At 42.7% G+C, this 22,077-nt stretch overlaps 2 pseudogenes; one reads left to right on the forward strand and one right to left on the reverse strand.

Moving 5' to 3' along the window:
- Positions 1-16,255: 16,255 nt before the first annotated feature.
- On the forward strand, positions 16,256-19,024 carry LOC123836926 (gem-associated protein 8-like; annotated as a pseudogene).
- LOC123836928 (diphthine methyl ester synthase-like) lies at positions 18,592-19,728 on the reverse strand (annotated as a pseudogene).
- Between the last annotated feature and the right edge of the window lie 2,349 nt (positions 19,729-22,077).

A 22,077-nucleotide genomic window follows, 5' to 3' on the forward strand; every position in this document is an offset into this window, starting at 1 on the left:
CAGCATTAGTTATCAATTCCTTTTCTATTTTTTCTTTTTCATCAGAGTAAGGGCTGAGAGTCCTTGTTCACATAAATAAGTAAAAGGGAAGGGAAATACTTTTATTATAGCAGTAACACTCACTTCTTTGAACCCCTTCTGAATTATATGTCAAAAATCACATAATGAGCCATCATTAAAAATATTTTAAATGAGGGGCACCTGGGTGGCTCAGTTGGTTAAGCAACTGTCTTTGGCTCAGGTCATGATCCTGGGGTCCCGGGATCGAGTCCCACATCGGGCTCCCTGCTCAGCAGGGAGTCTGCTTCTCCCTCTGACCCTCCTTCTTCTCATGCTCTCTGTCTCTCATTCTCTCTCTCTCAAATAAATAAATAAAATCTTTAAATAAAAAAAATAAAAATAAAATATTTTTAATGATATTCAAGCTGACAACTCAATTATATTCTCTTTTAATTTTGTTGAAAGCAAAGAATTGGAAACCACCTGACTTGCTAAAGGATTCATTACTCAATCATTAAAGTCATTTTCTTTCAAAAACAATATTCCAAATATTCCAAATTGTACTTCTGTTTGACAACCCAGATATTTTCACATTTCCTCACCTTGAGAGAATGGCATATATGCAATGGTAAAAGAGGAGGAGGGAAAAGAGAATCTGCAGAAAAGTTCTCAGGCAAACCAGTTTTAGGGAAAAGGACATATGGCAATAGAGAATGCAAAAATGGGTACCTTCATAACTGGTCATGCCCTCAGACCCTTGTAAGGTCTCTGTGTACTCCTTGGGTGTCGAACACTCTAGGGTGAAGGGCAATATGATTGTCAGACAGCACTGAGGTCTACTTGAGGCTTACAATAAATTCAAAGTGAGATCAGCCAGCATGGTTGCGTGGTTTTAATTCCCCCTGGATATGGCCAGCCACATGAGTAAGTGGCAGAGCTGGCAGAGTTAGAGCTTTGCCAAGAATACTGGAAAAGAATAAAGTAGCAAAGGAGTCCAGGCCATATGCAAAAGTAACATCAGGATTATTGGTGTAGGCCAGACAGGAAGGCAAGTGCTAAAATTTCCAGTTGTTTTGTTGGTTGTTGTTGTTGTTGTTTTTAACTAAACTCTACCTTCAACGTGGGGTTCAAAATCATGATTCTCGAGATCAGTAGTTGCATGCTCTACTGACTGAGCCATCCAGGAGCCCCTAAAGTTTCTAGTTCTTAAGAATGAGATCTCCTGGGGTGCCTGGGTGGCTCAGTTGGTTAAGTGTCTGCCTTCAGCTCAGGTCATGATCTCTCTGGGTCCTGGGACCGAGCCCTGCATTGGGCTCCCTGTTCGGTGGAGAGTCTGCTTCTCCCTCTGCCCCTCACCCTGCTCATTCTCTCTCGCACACTCTCTCAAATAAATAAATAAAATCTTAAAAAAAAAAAAAAGAAATTTGAAGCCATGGCTTCACTGTGTTTTAGCTTCCAGTGGACAACATTCTGGAACTTGATCCTTTGTATAAAACCTGTTTTATCTTCTCTAGAAGTTTTTAGGATCTCCCCTTTGTCCTCACTGGTGAATTTTTAAAATGATGTAGCTCTGGAACTGGCATATTTTCCTTTAAAATGCCAGGCACCTTCACTCTAGAAACTCATGTCCATCAGTTTGGGAGATTTTCTTAAATTATTTCTTTGATGATATCCTTCCAAGTGTTCTCTCTATTCTGTCTTTATACAATTCCCCAAATCATATATTAGACCTCTTGGACTGCCTAATTTTTTATACTTTTTCTCTCATTTTTCATTTTGTTTTCTTTTTATTCTACTTTCTGGGGGATGTCATTGACTTTATCTTTCATATCTTCTTTTTCTTTTTTTTATCTTCTTTTTTTTTAAGATTTTATTTATTTATCTGACAGAGACAGAGATAACGAGAGCAGGAACACAAGCAGCAAGAGAGGGAGAGGGAGAAGCAGGCTTCCCGCTGAGGAAGGAGCCCGATGTGGGACTTGATCCCAGGACCCTGGGATCACGACCCAGGCCGAAGGCAGATGCCCAATGACTGAGCCACTCAGGTGCCCTATCTTCTTTTTGTCTATCTTCCATATTACGTTTTTCATTTCCGTTATCCCTTTTTTTTTTTATTTTCAAGAGCTTTGTTTTGTTCTCTGAATGCTATTTTTTATTATCTTCTGTTCTTATTTCATGAATCTAATTTCTTAATTCTCTTGAAGATATTAATAATAGATTTTTTGGTAAGTTTTTTTCCCCCTTTTTAGTCTTTGTTTCCTCCACGTTATTTTATTTTTGTTTTGTTTGATCTCCATATTTCAAGAGAGAATTTTTTCTTAAATTTCTGGTCATCCTTGACTTTATATTTAGAAGGGGGCACTACAAAGCTGACTAGAAGTTCTATTCAATTTGCACGGGCATTTTCAATTTTGATGTGACTGTATTAGTTTGGGTTTTCTCAAAAGAGACCCTGAGACATGTATTCTAATGGAAGTACTCAGTGGAAACACAAGTAGGGAGCAAGGAATTAAGACAGAGAAGAGAAGGCTGCCACAATGCTAGCTATAACTGAGAATGACTATGGCTTAATCCTATGGAGAAATTCTGAGAAAATGGTGTAAAACACACACCTCAGAATTATTGCAAGCAAGGGTGAGGGAAATAGGGTATTCATACAACAAATCCTGATAGTCATTGATTGAGAGCCACTCCCGGTGGGGAGGTTATTAATTCCCTAACACTTCTGGCCTGCCATATTCCTAAGCAGAGTAGCTTTCCCTGGCTTTGGAGAGAGACCACAGGCAAGGAGACTCAGACGCTGGCACTTGGAAGTCAGCAGAAGTACACTGAAGTAGAACTGCCCAGGGGATATGGGTGGGGGTAGTGACCTACCTGGGCTATTCTTGGATACACCCATCTGCATTTTTAGGTCTTTTCTTTTGTCCTTGTCATATTTTTTAGACAATCTCTTGTCTGGAGGGTTCCAGTCTGGCTGCCAGAGTTCTGTGACCTAAGTGGGGGAAAAGGCTGTGAATCTCAACTTTCAGTGGAAAACTCTAAACTTTCACATTCTCCTATTTTAGGATGACACCCTTGCTGTCTGGTGCCCTCTAGTCTAGAGACTCTCTACTTGGTAACTTCTAGGATATAAATTCTTAGACTTCTACTAGTTTGGGAGGGGAAATCACATACCTGTTCTCAGAGGAGAGGTATTGGGGTTCAGCTGCTTCTTAAGTGGCCCCATACTCACCTCCATAGGTGACTGTGTCACTGATTCCTTTTGCAGCTGCTGTGATGTAAATTTGGTTGCTGCTCTGCTTTCCCCAGCTCTCTCTGGTCTGCTAAATTAGTTACCACTTGCTTTTCAGCTTTCCAGTTTCCAACATTTTTTTCCTGTTGTCTCCTTTTCTATTCTCTTTGCTGTGTGATTTTGGTCATTAAAAAGAATTCTTTAGCAGAATTCTTTCTGTGTCCTTTTATAACCTACTATTTTATTACAGACATTTGTGACATTTTACCTCCAGCTGACTGGGAGAACTCCACTTCAGTAACTTCTCAGATTATCACAAAGTTATGTGAGTAACGGCATCTTGTCTAGCTGGTGAAGATGTCTTCCTATTCTACTGTCTTTCTTTATTGCTTTAGAAGCTTGAGAGCACTGACTGAACTTTTGCTTGGTATCTATGAGAAAGAGAAAGGGATAATGTGATGTCTGCTCACCATCACCCCAAGCCCCAATACAAGTTTGAGTGCCAGTGGTTCGTAGGCCCCAGCTCATCAGCAGAAGGAGCTGTTTCCTGAGAGATGTCAGGGACTCCAGACACAGTCCTACTTCTGTAGGGCTTATTGTCCCAGTTTGTCACACACCCCAGCATTAATGTGGTATTCTGAGGATTGGTTGATGGCATTTTCCGTAGGGTATCAGTCGTATTAACAGCAAAGCTTCCTTAGCAGCTTTGAAACTATGAGCACTGAACCAGAAAGGAGAGGAGGAACATGGCAGATACTTCATGGTGGCTACAGCTGATGTTTACACACACACATAATGCCTCTTGTGGGCTCATCTAAAAACACCAAGGGAGGGAAATTTCTGCCAGACTGGCTGACATAGGTCAAGGCCTATGGTGGTCTGCTGCATTGGTGACCCCTAAAGGATGCCTCCCCATATTCACAACATTATGTGGTCCCCTCTCCTTGAATCTGTGCTGGCCCTGTCACATGATGTAACCAATAAGTTACAGTGGATGTGACTATGACCCAGTTCTGAGCCTAAGCCTAAAGAAACCTTGGTAGTTTGAGTCTCTAGGTAAGAAGTCTGTCTACTATGCTGGAGTGACTGTGTGGAAAGGCTGCACAGAGAGGGAAGGACCCTGAGATTTCACAATAAAAAACTGAGGAAGCCAGGAACAATGAGAATTGAGGCCTCAGATGTATGACCCCAGTTGAGCAATTGCATCCCCTGGCCACTTGAGCCCTCCAAGCTGAGGCTCAAGGCATGTGAGTGAAGAAGCCCTCATGGACATTCCAGTCCCAGCAGACATCACATGAATCAGAAACAAGCTATGACCTGCCAGAATTCCTGACCCACTGCACTGTAAGAAACAATAAAACAATTACTATTTTAAGACACCAAGTTTTGGTGCAGTTTATTATGCATCAATAGATAACCAAACTGAACCAGAAGAACTCTGGGTTCTTGATGTTTGAGGGACTTCCTCTACCCACCAAGGAGGTCTGATGACATTTAGACTGTGTTCAAAAAGAGCTAAACATGCAGGGCAGCTAAAAGCATAGACTGGTCTGGTAGAAAATATGCATTTTAGAATTTTTTAAAATCTCTAAAAAAATATGAACCTAGGAATTGTTTTCTTTACTTACTGTTAGGCTTCAAAAGCCTAACAAGAGTGGGAAATATGCCAAACATTACTGCCAGATTGGGTAGCTTTTTGACACATCCCAGTATGAGCTCCCTCTAATACATTGGTTCCTCTCCACTTGTGATATTTTTTTAACAGTGGCTTCAATCTGATGCCTTTAGTTTAAAGCCAGGTTAAGTAAACTCACTTTCATACTTGTTTTAAAAATAAACTCTTACAAGAAAGAAAATGCTCATCTTTATAGAATCCTCCCCATGTGGTACTGGCACATTCTCTCAAGAGGTACCTTAATATAAGGAAAGGATGATGAGGTTAGAAATCACAGGGGATAGGGTTTGAATCCCACCTCTTTCATGTTTTAGCTGTGAGGCTTTGGAGAAGTTATTCAACTTCTTTCAGTCTGTTCCCTCATCATTAAAAAGTGAGAATGCTAATATCTACCTTGAAGGATTGCTTTGAGAATAAAATGAGGTAATGTGTATGAAAGTACATAGCATACTGCTGGGCATATGGTTAAGACTCAAAAATATCTTGACTTCATTTTGCTGCATTCAGAGGTTATTGGATCCAGGATTATGGCTCAAGGAAGTTGAAAGAGGAACCAGAGGGCTAGACAGCTCAGTGGCAGTTTGGTTGGGTCACCATTACTGCCTTCTCTTCTTTCTATTGCCATTGACTTAGATCCTAGAGATAAAAGATCTTCAAAATATAACCAATTATCCTATCTTTCCTGTAACCCCTGTTCCTATTCTCAACACAGAAGACAAGGGTTCTGGTTTTATCTCAAGAAAGGAATGATAATAGTTAATACCAATTATAAATGAGTCAAATTTTTTGCTTTGGGGTTTTAAAAGCCAGACTTCTGGCATAAGAACAGTTTTGAAAGAATAATTGGAGGGGTATCTGGGTGGCACAGTCTGTTAAGTGTCTGCCTTTGGCTCAGGTCATGATCTCAGGGTCTTGGGATCAAGCTCTGTGTCGGGCTCCCTGCTCAGCAGGGAGTCTGCTTCTCCCTCTCCTTCTGCCCCTCCTCCCTGCTTGTGTGCTCTCTCTCTCGCTTTCTCTCAAATAAATAAATAAAATCTTAAAAAAAAGAAAGAATAATTGGAGAGTTGATTTTTCTCAACATTGTCACACATAAGCAAACACACACACTGACACATGTGTTCATGTCCACACTCAAAGAGCTGGACAAAACTTCACTGGACTTCAGAGTAGGGAAGTCAAGTAGAGCAGGGAGCTGGCATGAGTTTCACTGTTGGCTTCGATCCTTAGAAACTATTAATGTGTTTTTCTCTTTGCCCTTGGCAATGAAATGACCTCCTCCTTATTTGGTTATGGCATCAATCTGCTTGTGAGGAGGTTCAGATTGTTTCAGCAGGAATACCGAGAGAGGAGAAGAGGGGCATCTGTGTGGCTCAGTCGGTTAAGCATCCAACTCTTGATTTCAGCTCAGGTCATGATCTCAGGGTTTTGGGATCGAGCCCCATGCGTCTTGGGCTCTGTGCTCATCAGGGACTCTGTCTCTTCCCTTGCTCTATCTCTCTAAGATAAACAAATACATCTTTTTTTAAAAGAAAAGAAAAGAGGGGCGCCTGGGTGGCTCAGTTTGTTAAGTGTCAGACTCTTGGTTTGGGCCCAGGCCATGATCTCATGGTCATGGGACTGAGCCCTGCATCGGGCTCTGCGCTCAGTGTGGAGTCTGCGTCAGATTCTTTCTCCCTCTCCCTCTGACCCTCCCTGCCTCTTAAAGAAGAAAAGGAAAGAAAAAGCTAATATGCATTGAAATTCAAAATAGGATTTTTCAGCAAGACAATAGGCTTGAAAACTAGACTCTGTGAGAGACAAATAATTTTCTATATTCACTTAGTTCTTATTTAAGATCAAGATCCAAACCTAGATTCAAATTTCTACCAAAGGAGGGGCTAATTTAGTCTATTGTCTTTGATTTCCTCGTCTACCCATGATGATGATGACCACACCTATATCAAAGGATTGTTTCCAAAAGGAACTCTGTCTTCCGAAGTGACAACTAGAGTCAGGAAGCCAAGGATATATGAAAGGAAAAAAGAGAAGCCTGCCATTTCCTGTCTTGGACATTGAAGAAGATAGCTGGGAGGTGAGAGTGAGATAAGAATCAAAGAGGTTTAACTTGGAATTGGGGAAATGGCTTCAGAAATATCCAGCAAATAGAAGAAATCATTGAAGTTGGCACAAACTGGTGCCCAATTTGATAAGTGGGCAAAGCAGGGTGAACTGTCAGAGAGATAGGGTCTAGTTTGTTGTCCTTCCCCAGTGATGAGTATTCAGTTGAGAGCCATGGGCCTGTCATGGGGCCATGGTGTGGCAGGAAGTTGGCAAAGGGGAATTGGAAGCATGTAGTTTGGACAGCTTGGGTCAGGGGCTGGATGAGGGACATAGTAGAAATTCAAGGGGTCCCCTGGGCTTTGCAGAGCTATGGGAGGTTGAGTCAGCTAGAGAGTACCAGTGAGATCAGACCTAAACAAGAGAGATGTGACTTTAGCCAAAGGCCAGTAGGGTGAACATGACCATGGCCCATAAACCAGAGAAACCAAAGGGCGCACTGAGAGCATGAGGATCCCAGTTCTTCTCTTATACCCATCCTGAGGATATCACTTAAGCTTCATCTCTCTCTCCATGCACCCCCAACAGCTACTTGGCAAGAAGCCTGAGAGGAGGGAAGGCCTGTGAGAGATCTGAGACTCTGAGCATTTTTACCTATAGAGACTAAAAAGTATCTGAACAGCCTGTTTATTCTATGGTATTGCACTGAAACAACTCCAGCTTTTAATGCTACCCAGTAGATGAAGGTTGTAAGAAAAACCACATTACTTACAAATAAACTATTTCTCCACATCTCTGAGTTGTGGGGTAAGATCATTGATTCTTTTAAAGGGCTTAGACATTGGTGGAGTCCTCAGAATGGCCTGCAATAGTCAGTTTTTGCTGTGCAACAAACAGCTCCAAGATCTCAATGGTTTACAACAGAAACGATCTATTTTCATGCTTTTGGTAGTAGAAATTGACTATGGTTTGGCTTATCCAAGCTGGGCTTAACCGGAAGTGGTAGAACTTCAAGCTCCTGGTTATGTTCAGTTATTTAATCTGGGGCCCAAGCTGAAGGGGCAGTGGATATCTGGAATTTGCTTTTCTCTTGACACATCACAGGGGTGTAAGAGGCCAAGTCAAATCACAAAAGCACATTTTAAAAAAAGATTTTGTTTTTGTTTTTTTTTGTTTGTTTTTTTAAAGATTTATTTATTTATTTGAGAGAGCGAGAATGAGAGAGAGAGTACATGAGAGGGGGGAGGGTTAGAGGGAGAAGCAGGCTCCCCGCCGAGCAGGGAGTCCGATGTGGGACTCGATCCCGGGACTCCAGGATCATGACCTGAGCCGAAGGCAGTCGTTTAACCAACTGAGCCACCCAGGTGCCCCAAAAAAGATTTTGTTTATTTATTTATCAGAGAGGGAGAGAGAGCACAAGCAGGGGGAGGGGCAGGCAGAGGGAGAAGCAGGCTCCCCACTGAGCAAGGAGCCTGATGCGGGACTCGATTCCAGGACCCTGAGATCATGACCTGAGCCGAAAGCAGACTCTTTTTTTTTTTTAAGATTTTATTTTATTTATTTGAGAGAGAGAGAATGAGAGATAGAGAGCACGAGAGGGAAGAGGGTCAGAGGGAGAAGCAGACTCCCTGCTCAGCAGGGAGCCCGATGTGGGACTCGATCCCGGGACTCCAGGATCATGACCTGAGCCAAAGGCAGTTGCTTAACCAGCTGAGCCACCCAGGCGCCCCGAAGGCAGACTCTTAACTAACTTAGCCACCCAGGCATCCCAACACAAAAGCACGTTTAAACTATCGGCTTTTATCATGTCTTATGACATTCTATTGGCCCAAGAAAGTCACATAGCAAAGGGCATGAGTGTATACTTAAATAAAGAGGAAGCAAAGAATGGGGAATAACAATCTAAACCACCACAGGACCATTGTCCCCTGCCCATTCCTCACGCCCTCCCCAAACAGCAATATTCCCAAATTAATTTAGGCAGTTTAGGAGCAAAGTTTCCCTTGTGCGAAGAGTATCAGTGGAGCATCACAGAGGACCCAAAAAGCCAGCATATGAAGCATGATGGAGGATGAGGAAAGCCTAGGTCTTGGATGATATAGTTGAAGGTCTTTAGCAGACACCTACCTCTAGACCTTTTTGTAATATGAAACAATTTAATGTCTTTATTGTTAGCTGAGTTTTCTGTTTATTGCAGCTGAGTGCATCCAAACTGATACTGGACTCTTATTAGTCCTATTTCTCCATGAGGCCTAGAGAAGTAAGTGCTGGAGGTTGGATTTGAATCCAAGCTTTGTCTACAGAGCACATGCTTTTACTTTACTATGATACCTTGCCTTCCAAGTCTTGTGTGAGTCTGAAGTCTCTAACATACATGTCAGCTGATTCAAAGGATAATGCAGTTAAATGCCTCCATGGTGAAAACGGAGAAAGTCTGGGCGTAGCAGTAAAAAATACGAACATGGGGGGGCGCCTGGGTGGCTCAGTCATTAAGTGTCTGCCTTTGGCTCAGGTCATGATCCCAGAGTCCTGGGATCAAGCCCCACATCGGGCTCCCTGCTTGGCGGGAAGCCTGCTTTTCCCTGTACCACTCCCCCTGCTGTGTTCCCTCTCTCGCTGTGTCTCTCTCTGTCAAATAAATAAATAAAATCTTAAAAAAAAAAATACGAACATGGCTTTGGTCTGGCCCTGTGGCCATACAACTCAGAGAAGAGTCAGGACCAGGCATCAGAGGCTACTCAGATGGAGGGCTAGTCCTGGGGTTTCCCTGGGTTTTATGCAGGGAGAGATGTTATGTGATGGTGACCCCACGCAACGACTTAATCAACCTACACACTTAAAACAAGCCTTTTCAAGCACCTGCTCCCTTCACCCCCCTGTTCTTCTTTGAAAGGATGAAAAGGAAATTTGGTAAATAGCAGGCCTAAACCATCAATCTTCAAATCTATTCTATAGATCAAGATTTCTGGGTCACACGGAAAGAGCTGTCTAGGTAGATACCAGGGACTGACCCAACAATTATATCCCACACAGGAGGTGTTCAGGCAGGTTTACTGAATGAATGAACAAACCACAATCTAGGATCAGAGCCTGATGATTCTCACTGCAAGTCTAGAGGTCTGTTGGTCAGTGTATTTAGACTAACTGAAGCTCAAAGGGCTAACTAAGCTAGTCAAAGTCATGTGAGACAGATCAGCCTGGATACCCAGGATATCATGTCTTTCCAGTAAGTAGATTTCTCATACCTCTGTCCAAGGCACTTCCTAGTATTGACATATAGATGCAGAATAAACATGATAGTCACTGAGCATGAGTCAGATGGGTGAGGACATGGTGAGTGAGGTTTCCCTACCTCCCCACAGAAGACAGTGAGCCATCTCTGACTTGAGAGGTTTTGGGAATTTTGAAAGTGTAATCTAATTTCTCAGGTTTGGATGCAATTTTGTCACACAGTGAAATATATATATATATAAATTTAAACTGATATTTTGAAGGACTCCTTCTCCTATTAAGAGAAATCTACCCCTGTCCAATCCCCAGTGTCTTGTCTGTGAGAGTATCTCCCCATGACCCTACATAGCACTTGGCCCTCAAGTGGCATGATGAATGCCCAGGGTTGTCTTTTTATTTGTTTGTTTGTTTGTTTTTTATTCATCAGACAGAGAGAGAGAGAGAGAGTATAAGCAGGGGGAGCAGCAGACAGAGGGAGAAGCAGGCTCCTGCTGAACAAGGAGCCCAATGTGGGGCTCAATCCCAGGACCCCAAGATCATGACCCGAGCTGAAGGCAGACGCTTAACCAACTGAGCCACGCAGGCGCCCCAAATGCCCAGGGTTTTAACAGACCTCCAGTGATGCTGGGGTCTCTGGTGCTGACACGTCCATGCTATCACTATCTTTTTATACTGGGCTTCTGCACAGAGCGTCCAGGATGGGTCATCCGCCTCCACCCACAGACCTCTACTTCCACAGCTGGGGCTGTATGGTCTTTCTTAGTTCTTATCTTTTACTTGCTCTGAAGCAGAAGGCCTTCATAGGGAGCTCAAATTTGCCCATATCTAAGGATAACTTGATACATGTCCCATTTTGAGGCTATTTCTTTTATTCATTCACGTAACTAGTCAACAAATATTGATGGCCAACTTTGTGCCATCAGTGTGCTAACAACTGGAGTAGTGGGGCATCTGGGTGGCTCAGCCGTTAAGCGTCTGCCTTCAGCTCAGGTCATGATCCCAGGGTCCTGGGATCGTGTCCCACATCAGGCTCCTTGCTCAGCAGGAAGCCTGCTTCTCCCTCTCACACTCCCCCTGCTTGTGTTCCCTCTCTCGCTATCTCTGTCAGATAAATAAATAAAATCTTAAAAAAAAAAAAACTGGAGTAGTGGTTAACAAAAAATTAGGTCCCTGCCTTCATGCAGCTGAAAATATTAACATTTATTAAGACATTGCAATGAAATATGAAGTAAGTTATGATAGAGGAAATAAAATGTGCTATGAGAAGTATGGAACAGGGACAGCTAATCTAGAGTGATGCAGTAAAGAGCTTCCTAAGGATGAGAACTGAAGGATGAGTGGAAATCAACCCAGTAAAAAAGTGGGGGGCCTTAAAAAACATTTTTTTAAATTAGGGGCACCTGGCTCATTCAGTCAGTAGAGCATGTAACTCTGGATCTCCAGGTCATGAGCATAAGCCCCACCTTGGGCATAACGCTTACTTAAAAAAAAAATTAAAGAGTTGGGGGCTGAGGGGTTCACTGTTTGGTATAAATTGTTTCTTATGGTAGAAAAAATGCTCCAGAGGTGCCTGGGTGGCTCAGTCAGTGAAGCATCTGCCTTTGGCTCAGGTCATGATCCCAGAGTCCTGGGATCGAGCCCTGCATTGGGCTCCCTGCTAGGTGGGGAGTCTACTTCTCCCTCTGCCCCTCACCTGGCTCGTGCTCTCTCTCAAATAAATAAATAAAATCTTAAAAAAAAAAAAAAGAAAAAGTGCCCCATGAAACTGTTACTTGGATACAGAATTATAACCAACATTAAAACAAAAACAACATACACTTCTCCAGAGAAGAGAAAGAGTATATAAGAGTATATTTTCAAACTATTTTATAATACTTAATATAACTTGGTTAACAACATTAGACAAAGACAGTCTAAGACAGGAAAACTATAGGCTAATCTCAGTGACAAACACAGTTGGGAAAATCCTAAACAAGATTTTCATAAATCAGGGTGCCTGGGTGGCTCAATCGGTTAAGTGTCTGCCTTTGGCTCAGGTCACAATCCCAGGGTCTTGGGATTGAGCCCAGCGCAGCAGCTTTCTTGCTCAGCGGGGAGCCTCCTTCTCCTTCTCCCTCTGTCCCTCCCCCTGCTCGCACTCTCTCTCTACCTCTCTCAAATAAATAAAATCTTTTTAAAAAGGAAAAGATTTTCATAAATCTAACCAAGCTGTGTGTGTGTGTGTGTGTGTGTGTACTACTAACCTGACAATAAAAAAGGGGGGAACGCATAAATAATTATTGTATTGTTTATAAGGATTTTATTGTCTACTAGAAAACCCAACACATTATTAGAATTGATTAATAAGCAAAACAATTGGTTTTCTTTAAATGAGCAGCAGGTAGTAAGAAAATATAATTTTATAAAAGCCCTTTTATAATTACAATAAAAATTTTAAGATAACTAGGAATAAATTGAACAAAAATATTCAAGAAATTTCTGAGAAAAACTATAGCATTTTCTTGAAAGGTGCTAAAGAAGACCTAAATAAACAGAGAGACACACCATGTTCATGGATGAGAAGATTTAATGTTACAATTTAATGTTACAACTGTCCCCAGATTAATCTGTAAATCTAATGCAATTCTAATAAAAATCCTTACTAACAGTTTTTCTGGATTTCACAAGCTGATTCTAAAATTTATATGGGTGAATAAAGAGCCAAGAACAACTAAGATAACTTTGAAGATTTGTCTTACCATATGTCAAGAATTACAGCAATTATTTAGTAATTAAGACAGTCTGGTATTGATACAGGGATAAACTCATAGAGCAGTGGAGCAGAATAGAAAGCTTAAAGATGATAATTACGCATAGATACGGATAATCATGCATATATACTGACACAAGTACGCTGTCCTTATTCTGTGGATAGAATTGAGTATTCAATAGATTGCACTGAGACAATTGGTTATCCATATGAAAAATAAAATAAAACTAGATTTCTACCTCATTCCATACAGAAAAAGGAAGCCCAGCTGGATTAAATTCCTAAATGTGAAAAGCAAAACTTTTAAACTTTCAGAGAAAAATATAGGACAGTAGATTATTGGGATAAAATAGAATTTCTGAAATAAAATACCTGAAAAGCACAAGCCAAAAGGAAAAGATTGATAAATTTGTCTGTGTTAAAATTGAACTCTCTTGGGGCACCAGGCTGGCTCAATCGGAAGAGCATGCAACTCCTGATTTGGGGGTCATAAGTTCGAGCTTCATGTTGGGTGTAGAGATTACTTAAAATTAAATCTTTTGGGGCGCCTAGGTGGCTCAGTCGTTAAGCGTCTGCCTTTGGCTCAGGTCATGATCCCAGGGTCCTGGGATGGAGCCCCGCGTTGGGCTCCCTGCTCCGCGGGAAGCCTGCTTCTCCCTCTCCCACTCCCCCTGTTTGTGTTCCCTCTCTCGCTGTGTCTCTCTCTCTGCAAAATAAAAATAAAATCTTTAAAATAAATAAATAAATAAAATCTTAAAAATAAAATAGGGTGGCTGGGTGGCTCAGTCGTTAAGCATCTGCCTTCGGCTCAGGTCATGATCCTGGGGTCCTGGGATCGAGCCCCGCATCAGGCTCCCTGCTTGGGGTGAGTCTGCTTCTCCCTCTGCCTGCTGCTCCCCCTGTTGTGCTCTCTGTCTCTGTCAAATATAAAATTAAATAATAAAATAAAATAAAATAATAAAATAAAATAAAAATAAATAAGTCATTATAAGTTAACAACAAAGCATTTATTACCCCTGAGAAGGGATAACAGAGTAGCCAAACAATAGGATTATGAGGGAGACTTTTTATTGGTTAACTTTTTAAAAATTTAAAAAATTATTTTTAAGATTTTATTTATTTATTTGACAGAGAGCACTAGAGAGCACAAGCAGGGGGAGCAGCACGGAGAGAGGGAGAAGCAGGTTCCCCGCTGAGCAGGGAAAGGGCTCGATCCCAGGACTCTGGGATCATGACCTGAGCTGAAGGCAGATGCTTAACCAACTGAGCCACCCAGGCGCCCCATGGTTACCTTTTTTTTTAAAGGTAAAATTCACATAGCATACAGTTAGCCATTTTAAAATGTACAGTTCAGAGGTATTTAGCATATTCACAATGTTATGTAACCACCACCTTTCTCTAGTTTCCAAAGCTTTTTCATCACCCCATAAAACCACTCCATATCCATTAAGTAATCACTCCACGTTCCCCCTGACTTCATCCGCTGGTAACCTCTAATCTGGTTTCTATGTCTGTGGATTTGCCTATTTGCCTATAGACTGTATATATCTTATGAAAAGGAATCACACATAGGCCCCTGGGTGGCTCAACTGGTTGAGGGTCTGACTTTGGCTCAGGTCATGATCTCAGGGTCATGATCTCAGCGGGGTGTCTGCTTGTCCCTCTCCCTCTGCCTCCCCCCTGCTCATGCACACGCTCTCTCTCTCTCCCAAATAAATACATAAGATCTTTAAAAAAAAAAAAAAAGGAACCATACAGGGGCACCTGGATGGCTCAGTCGGTTAAGCCTCCCACTCTTGGTTTTGGCTCAGGTCATGATCTCAGGGTCTTGAGATTGTCCAGCATTGGGATCCCTGCTCAGTGGGGAGTCAGCTTCCCTTCTCTCTCTCCCTCTGCTCCTCCCCCTGCTCATGCTCTCTCTCTCTCTAAGATAAATAAATAAATCTTAAAAAAAAAAAAGGAATCACACAATACGTGATCTTTTGTGTCTGGCTTCTTGAGCATAATGTTTTCGGGGTTCATCAAAGTAACCAAAGTTTCAAAAAAGTTTTTGTTTGTTTGTTTGTTTTAGCAGGGGGAGTGGCAGGCAGGCAGAGGGAGAGGCAGGCTCTGTGCTGGGCAAGGAGCCCGATGTGGGACTCGATCCCAGGACCCCAGGATCATGACCGGAGCCGAAGGCAGACGCTCAACAACTGAGCCACCCAGACGCCCACTACATTCCTTTTTATGGCTGAATCCTTACTATTCCATTCTATGTATATATCGTAAATTGTTTATCCATTCATCAGTTGATGGACACTTGGGGGGTTTCTACCTTTTGACTATTATAGTGCTGCCTATAAACATTCTTGTACAATTTTCTGTGTGGACATACGCTTTTATTTCTCAGGTAAAATTGCTGTTGCGTACACAAAACTGGACCCTACTTAAAGTGGTAAGGACAAAGTCTAGTCAGTAGGATACTGTTGCAGTAAGGAAGAGAGGCCAGCATGAATGAAACTAATTCTGATTTGGACAGAGGTAATTGGGCATTTAAAAGGGAGAATGAGAGAACAGGGAGGAGGGATGAGTGGCGACTTTGTAGAGTGGAAGTGAAGAATTACAAAAAGCAGGAAGCGGGGTAGTTGGTCCACGTGACATCCATTTGGGTTTATTAACTGGTGCTTATCCAAGTTAGGCTCCTACCCTCCCACAGAGGCTGGGAGGCAGGGGCATACCTTCAGGCATTGGCTGGAACAAACAGTAAGTTCTTTGGCAGCCTTGAGTTTTCTCAGGCAGGCACTTTAAGCAGGGCAAGGGTCATCCTCAGATGTGGCCTTGAGCTGTTAGAAACGATGCTGGTATTTAAGTCTTTATAGGGCTAGATGGAAAGGGTTTAGAGGAACCTGGCTGGAGTTTGGTCAGTCATATGGTAATTCTGTATTTAACTTTTGAAAGAACCCTGGTTATCTTTGTGTGCCTTTTGAAATACAGGTGAATATATTGCTATTACAAAAATTAAAGTAATAACAAAAGGCATGTTATAGGAGACATCATATGTAGGCATATAACTAAGAATTACTATCTAGAATTTATGGAGAATCTCCTCAAATCAATATGAAAAAGACAATAAACTCAACAGAAAAAGTGAAAATAGTACAAAAGACAACTCCTCAAAGAAGAAACAAAAACTGCAATTAAAGTAACAATGAGATAACATTTTACATCCATCAAATTAGCAAAGATGAGTCTGGTATAGCAAATGTTGGTGCCTCTATGGGGCAATAGGGACCCTCTTTTCTTTTTAAGATTTTATTTATTTATTTGAGAGAGAGAGAGAGTGAGCAGGAGAGAGAGCGAGCACATGCGGGGTGGGGGAGTGGAGAGGGAGAAGCAGACATGGGGCTCGATCCCAGGACCCTGGGATCATGACCTGAGCGGAAGGCAGAGGCTTAACCGACTGAGCCACCCAGGCGCCCCGCAGTTTTGAGGAATTTAAAAAAGCTTTGTAGCTGGGTTTGCCTTGGAGAAGTCTGGCCATATGGACATGGGCAGCACACTGGACCGTTTAAGCCATGGTGATAGAAAAACATATGTAAGGTCTGGTCTCCCGGGCAACAGCCCCTCCCTCCCGCGCCCCTTCTGTCTCCTCACGGGAAATAGGCCCCTGCTCGCCCACCGCCCGAGATCCGCGAGCGACGAGCCCACGAGCTCCGCCATCCCATTAGGAGGAAAGCTGCTGTTCAGTCCATGAAGACATGTGCCGCAAGAGTAGGAGACACTCCCAAAGAGTTCCAGTGCCCATTTGGACGTCCACAATCAGAGATGGCAGCAGAGGTGGCATCCTGGAAAGCTAATGAGCCTTGGTCTTTTCATCCAGTATATGCAAGATACTGGCGACACTATCATCAGGCGATGGCCTGGATGCGAAGCCACCATGGTGCCCACAGGAAGGCCGTGGAATCGTATTTCAGTTGCCCGTGGTCCTTCCCTCTTGCAGCTCTTCCCCAAAGCTCTTACACTAACAAGGCCAAATCTCCTCGGCCCTCTCGTGACCATCTCCCGGCTTCCACGGACTCGCACTGCGGTTCTGTACTTCCAGAAGGCCTGGGCAGCAGCCACCAGCCCGCCCAAGACAACGCCGAGCTTGGCCCGCCACGGAGGAGGCGGAGTCCGAGTCAGATGGGGGCGTGGAGGGCGACCTGAGCAACATGGAGAAGATCACCGAGGGGCCGCGCCAGTACAGACCAAGAGGCACAGGGAAGAGCGCCGGCGGCAGCAGCAACTGGACGCCCAGCGCCTGGACGGCTCCGTGAACGCCGACCACGGCCCGTCCTACAGCACCCGCCGCTCGGGGGAGCCCCCGTCCCGCAGGCCTGGCGAGCGGCGCAAGGCCGAGATGAAGCGCTTGTATGGGGACAGTGCCGCGAAGATCCAGGCCATGGAGGCCGCCGTGCAGCTGAGCTTCGACAAGCACGGTGACAGGAAGCAGCCCAAGTACTGGCCGGTCATTCCGCTCAAGTTCTGAGCCCGCGGCGCAGGGTACCCGGCCATCACCCCCTTCCTCTTGGATTTTCTTTTGACCTAAAATGATAATTTCATATATATTATGCTTGGTTTTGATGTCACGAATAATGTTCAGTTCATTAAAGCCCTCACTTAGAGAAAAAAAACAAACATATGTAAGGACTTCTCTCTCTCTTTTTTTAAGATTTTATTTTTAAGTAATCTCTACACCCAGCCTGGGGCTTGAACTCACAATCCCAAGATCGAGAGTCATTTAATCTACTAACTGAGCCAGCCAGGTACCTCTTTAAAGGCTTTCTTTATAAAGAAAATATAATGGGCACCTGACTGGCTCAGCTGGTAGAGCTAGCACCGCTTGATGTCGGGGTCGTGAGTTGGGTGTAGCGATTACTTAAAAATAAAGTCTTAAAAAAGAAAATATAAGATCAGATATGAATTTTTCTTTGAAGAATGGAAGCCTGTTTTTAATTAGTGAAGGGCTCACTAACTAGATTTGGAAAACTTCAAAAAGCTAAATACAAATCTCAAAGTGAATGCATTTTTACATTGCACTTAGTGCTCTCAAGATTCTGGCATCCAAAGGGAAGAGAATGCATACTACTGTATATGCTGTGCTGAGGATGTCACATCCATGATCTCTTAGTTCTTGTCATTGCCTCATCTATCTGCACTCCTCACTGGGTGAGCACTTCCAAAAAGGCAGGGACTGGGGCACCTGGGTGGCTCAGTCGGTGAAGTGTCTGCCTTCAGCTCTGGTCACGATGCTGGGGTCCTGGGATTGAGCCCCTAGTTGGGCTCTCCTCTCCCTCAGCCCTTCCCCCTGCTCATGCTCGCACTCGCTCTCTCTCTCAAATAAATAAATCAAATCTTAAAAAACAAACAAACAAAAAGGCAGGGACCGTGTCCGTCCTGTCTCTGCTGTGTGCCCAGCATCCAGCACAGTGTGGCACGTGCACAGCTGTGCCCCTGGCTCCGTGCCGCAACTGGCCTGCAATAAAGTCTTCTTTTTTGTGTTTTAATGGCTGAGTCAACAGCTTTCTTCTTGGTCACTTGTTTTATACTTATTAGATAAACCAAAAGAACTGTTCAGTTTGTTATATGAACATGTGTAGAGGCATATATGACTGAAATTAACCATCTAACAATAGAAAATGTCTATGTTCAGAGTCCATCAACACTTCGGGATCCTGAGCTATTTTCTAGAATGGAAAACCGACTTAGCATCTCCATCTCCAGCGGATGCATGTTGTTCCCTGTGATAATTAAGGAATGTGATGGTCCTCGCAAGTCCATAGTACATGTTTGCTGCAAGTGCTGGCTGCAATTTTCCGGCCCTCAGTTCCAACTCTGGCTAAGCTAACACAGCACCCCCTTGGTGACCACTGGTTCTTCTCATATTCTTTGATTCTGAACAATCTCTAGAAGTTGTTGTGCTGCTTGGTTGTCATTCATCTACCAAGGAGGTTCATAGGTCTTCCTTTGATGAGATTTTCCAAAGACTACTCCTTTACTTCGGTGTCTAGTAAGGACAGTGTGTGCATGCTGTTCTGTCTGTTCTTCTTCATTTTGTCGAAGAAGCTTTCTGGTCTCTGAGTGTCTGTCCAAAAAAACAATAGAAATTGTCTCTACAAATTTATACATCTGTAAACTACAGCAGCCTATTGCATTTATTATGGAAGCGTTTTGAATAACTCAGTAAGAGATTCCCAGTTTTGTTGCTCTCAGAATAAGAGCACTGTATGTTGTGGCCCCAAATGGATCATCAACCACAACCATTGATATCAGCATCCTTCAGAATATTATCTGCTTCTTGTGCCACTTCTTCTCTAGGATCGAGAATCAATTTTCTTCCATAAAACTCTTCCAGGACTTCCTTCCCTACTAGATACACTTGAGTGCAGTGTCTTACAACTTCCAGACCCTTGGATGTTGATGTTCTTGGCATCACCCAGGCCCAAGTTGACCAGGTAATGCATTTCAAAGTCCAGGGGGAGGGAGACCACTTACTGCTGCCTTGCTGAAGAAGCAGTTACTAATCAGAGTGCTTCTTACACTGAATTTGCATCCTGCATAAAAATGAAGCAAGACATTATTAAGTGTAGTAACACTTTTTTATTTCTTTTATGACTAATTTTTTCTGAGGAGCACTGACCAAAGAAAGGAAGATGATGGTTTCTTAGACCTACTTTAAAGGGTGTATCTTCCCTGGATTTTTGACATTGCTTTTCAGAGCGATAATGAACCTTACTTGGGGAGAGGCTATCTCCCGGGAGGCCTATCCATGCAGATGGAGGGTGTGGTGGTGGTAAGTGATGCCTCCTTGGCAACTGGGACTGGAGACTGGAGAGGGAGTTCTTCCCCTCTCAAGACAAGGACCATGTGCATTCACCCCCTTTTTATTTAACACCTTTCAATTCCCATCGAAGAAATGACTTTAAAAATAGAAAGCCACATTTCCTTCTTCTAGCCCAATCTCTACCCTACTTACATGACCAGTTATTTCCCAGTCTGGATATGAAAATTCCCATTATGAGAAATTCTAGGACGTTCATTCCATATGGTTTGTAGTAGTGGAATTTTGTGATCCGGACACATCGTGAAAAAGAACATTCCTATAGCAGTTTGAGATGGAGCCTAGATGGTGCCTGGCCTCTGAAAGTGCCCTCAGGCCCAGTGTCACAGGGGCATTCTCATCCCCCATATTGCTTCCGTTGCTATTCCAAATCTGTGCTGTTAGCTGTGTTTGGATAGTCTGGAAGAGCAGGGAGAAGAAGAGATAGCAAAAGAGAATCCGGCCATCTGTTTGTAGTTAACGTCAGGAGCTCTCTTATCTCTCTGAGAACTGGAAAGTCACTGGGGGAATAATTACCACATGGACTAAAAATCTCTATTAGTCCTTGGGTAGAATAATGCAAACAGGAATTTTCCAATGTTCCCCATCCAATCTTTGTGTCTTCAAAAACATCTCAACGGATATCATGGGGGCAGGGCAAGGTTTAATCCTCCATCTCGGGGTAACTAGGTATCATAACCATGTTACATGACATTTGAAAATAGTGAAAACTTTTGCATTTTGATTATTTTTCCCTACTCTTTTTCTTGTGCATCCTCTTTTTTCCAAACACAATTTTGAATGTAGTGTATATGCAAGGGGGGTGGACTTCTTCATGTACCTTACATCCTAAATGCTTTCCTTTGTGGAGGATCCAGAAGCAATGATGTGTTTTTGAAAGCAAATGTGCTATAATACCATTTTTTTTTTTACTTGAATAACTCACAAGGAGGGAAACTCTAGATTTGGAATCTAACTTGGCAAGATAATATGCAGATATGATTATAACAAAATCGGCAAGGTCTCCAACAGGGGGCTATCAACATAAGGTTGATGTGCAAATATAGCTTCATATAACAAATATAATTTTAACTTGAAGTGAACAAACACAATTTGTCATAACAAATAGTCTGACAAATGCAATTTCCTATAATAATAATAAAAAAAAAGCCTTAAATTTTAGGTTATAACTTCTGGAGTTAGAAGTAGCTTATCACAGGGGCGCCTGGGTGGCTCAGTCGTTAAGCGTCTGCCTTCGGCTCAGGTCATGGTGCCTTCCATGGTCCCAGGGTCCTGGGATCGAGCCCCGCATCGGGCTCCCTGCTCCGCGGGAAGCCTGCTTCTCCCTCTCCCACTCCCACTGCTTGTGTTCCCTCTCTCGCTGTATCTCTCTCTGTCAAATAAATAAAATAAAATAAAATAAAGAAGTAGCTTATCACAGAGGCTACCTGATTTTATCCCACTTTTATTTATTTATTTACTTATTTATTTTTATTTTATTTTATTTCAATTCAATTAATTAACATATAGTGTATCATTAGCTTCAGAAGTAGTGTTCAGTTATTCATCAGTTGCGCATAAAACCCAGTGCTCATGACATCACGTGCCCTCCTTAATGTCCGTCACCCTCCACTTCTCCAGCAACCCTCAGTTTGTTTCCTATTGTTAAGAGTCTCTTATGGTTTGTCTCCCTCTCTGATTTCATCTTGTTTTATTTTCCCCTCCTTTCCCCTATGATCTTCTATTTTGTTTCTTAAATTCCACATTTATCCCACTTTTTAAAATGGAATGGAAAAAAACAAATAAAAAATAAAATAAAATAATAGTTACTCTTTGACTAGAGACAGAGCATGCCTAAAACTAATTTCAAAAAAACTTCTTCCCCTTGGCCAGATGCTGGTCTGTTGTAACCTTGATACCTACTGTCTGTACCTATATCTGAACCTAAGCTGCACTGAAAGACCTCATGTCAACGAAGTTCTTTTCTTGCAACGCTTCCCATTAGGTATCACGTCACTTGTAACTGATTTGAACCAAAGTTGAATTACGGTCTTTTAAAATTTATAATTTATTTTTATGCCACACCTGTTACTGTAGAGTCTTCAAATGGTATGGTCCTGTGTTTAAGGTCTGTCTCTTCAATTGACTCTAAGTTCCCTGAGGGCGGTGCTAGGTCTGTTTGGGCCCGGGGTTGGATCACTGGCAACAGCACACATAGAAGAGGCACTGCCCCAATACGTATACTATATGTAATAGATACATGTTATTAGAAGTATATGTAAATTATATTTGCGTCATGTAATATAGCTTTGTCA

Source organism: Mirounga angustirostris, unplaced genomic scaffold (assembly GCF_029215605.1).
Source record: "Mirounga angustirostris isolate CCGP_5_RB_7025 unplaced genomic scaffold, mMirAng1.0.hap1 SCAF_8, whole genome shotgun sequence".
Taxonomy (NCBI): Eukaryota; Metazoa; Chordata; class Mammalia; order Carnivora; family Phocidae; genus Mirounga; species Mirounga angustirostris.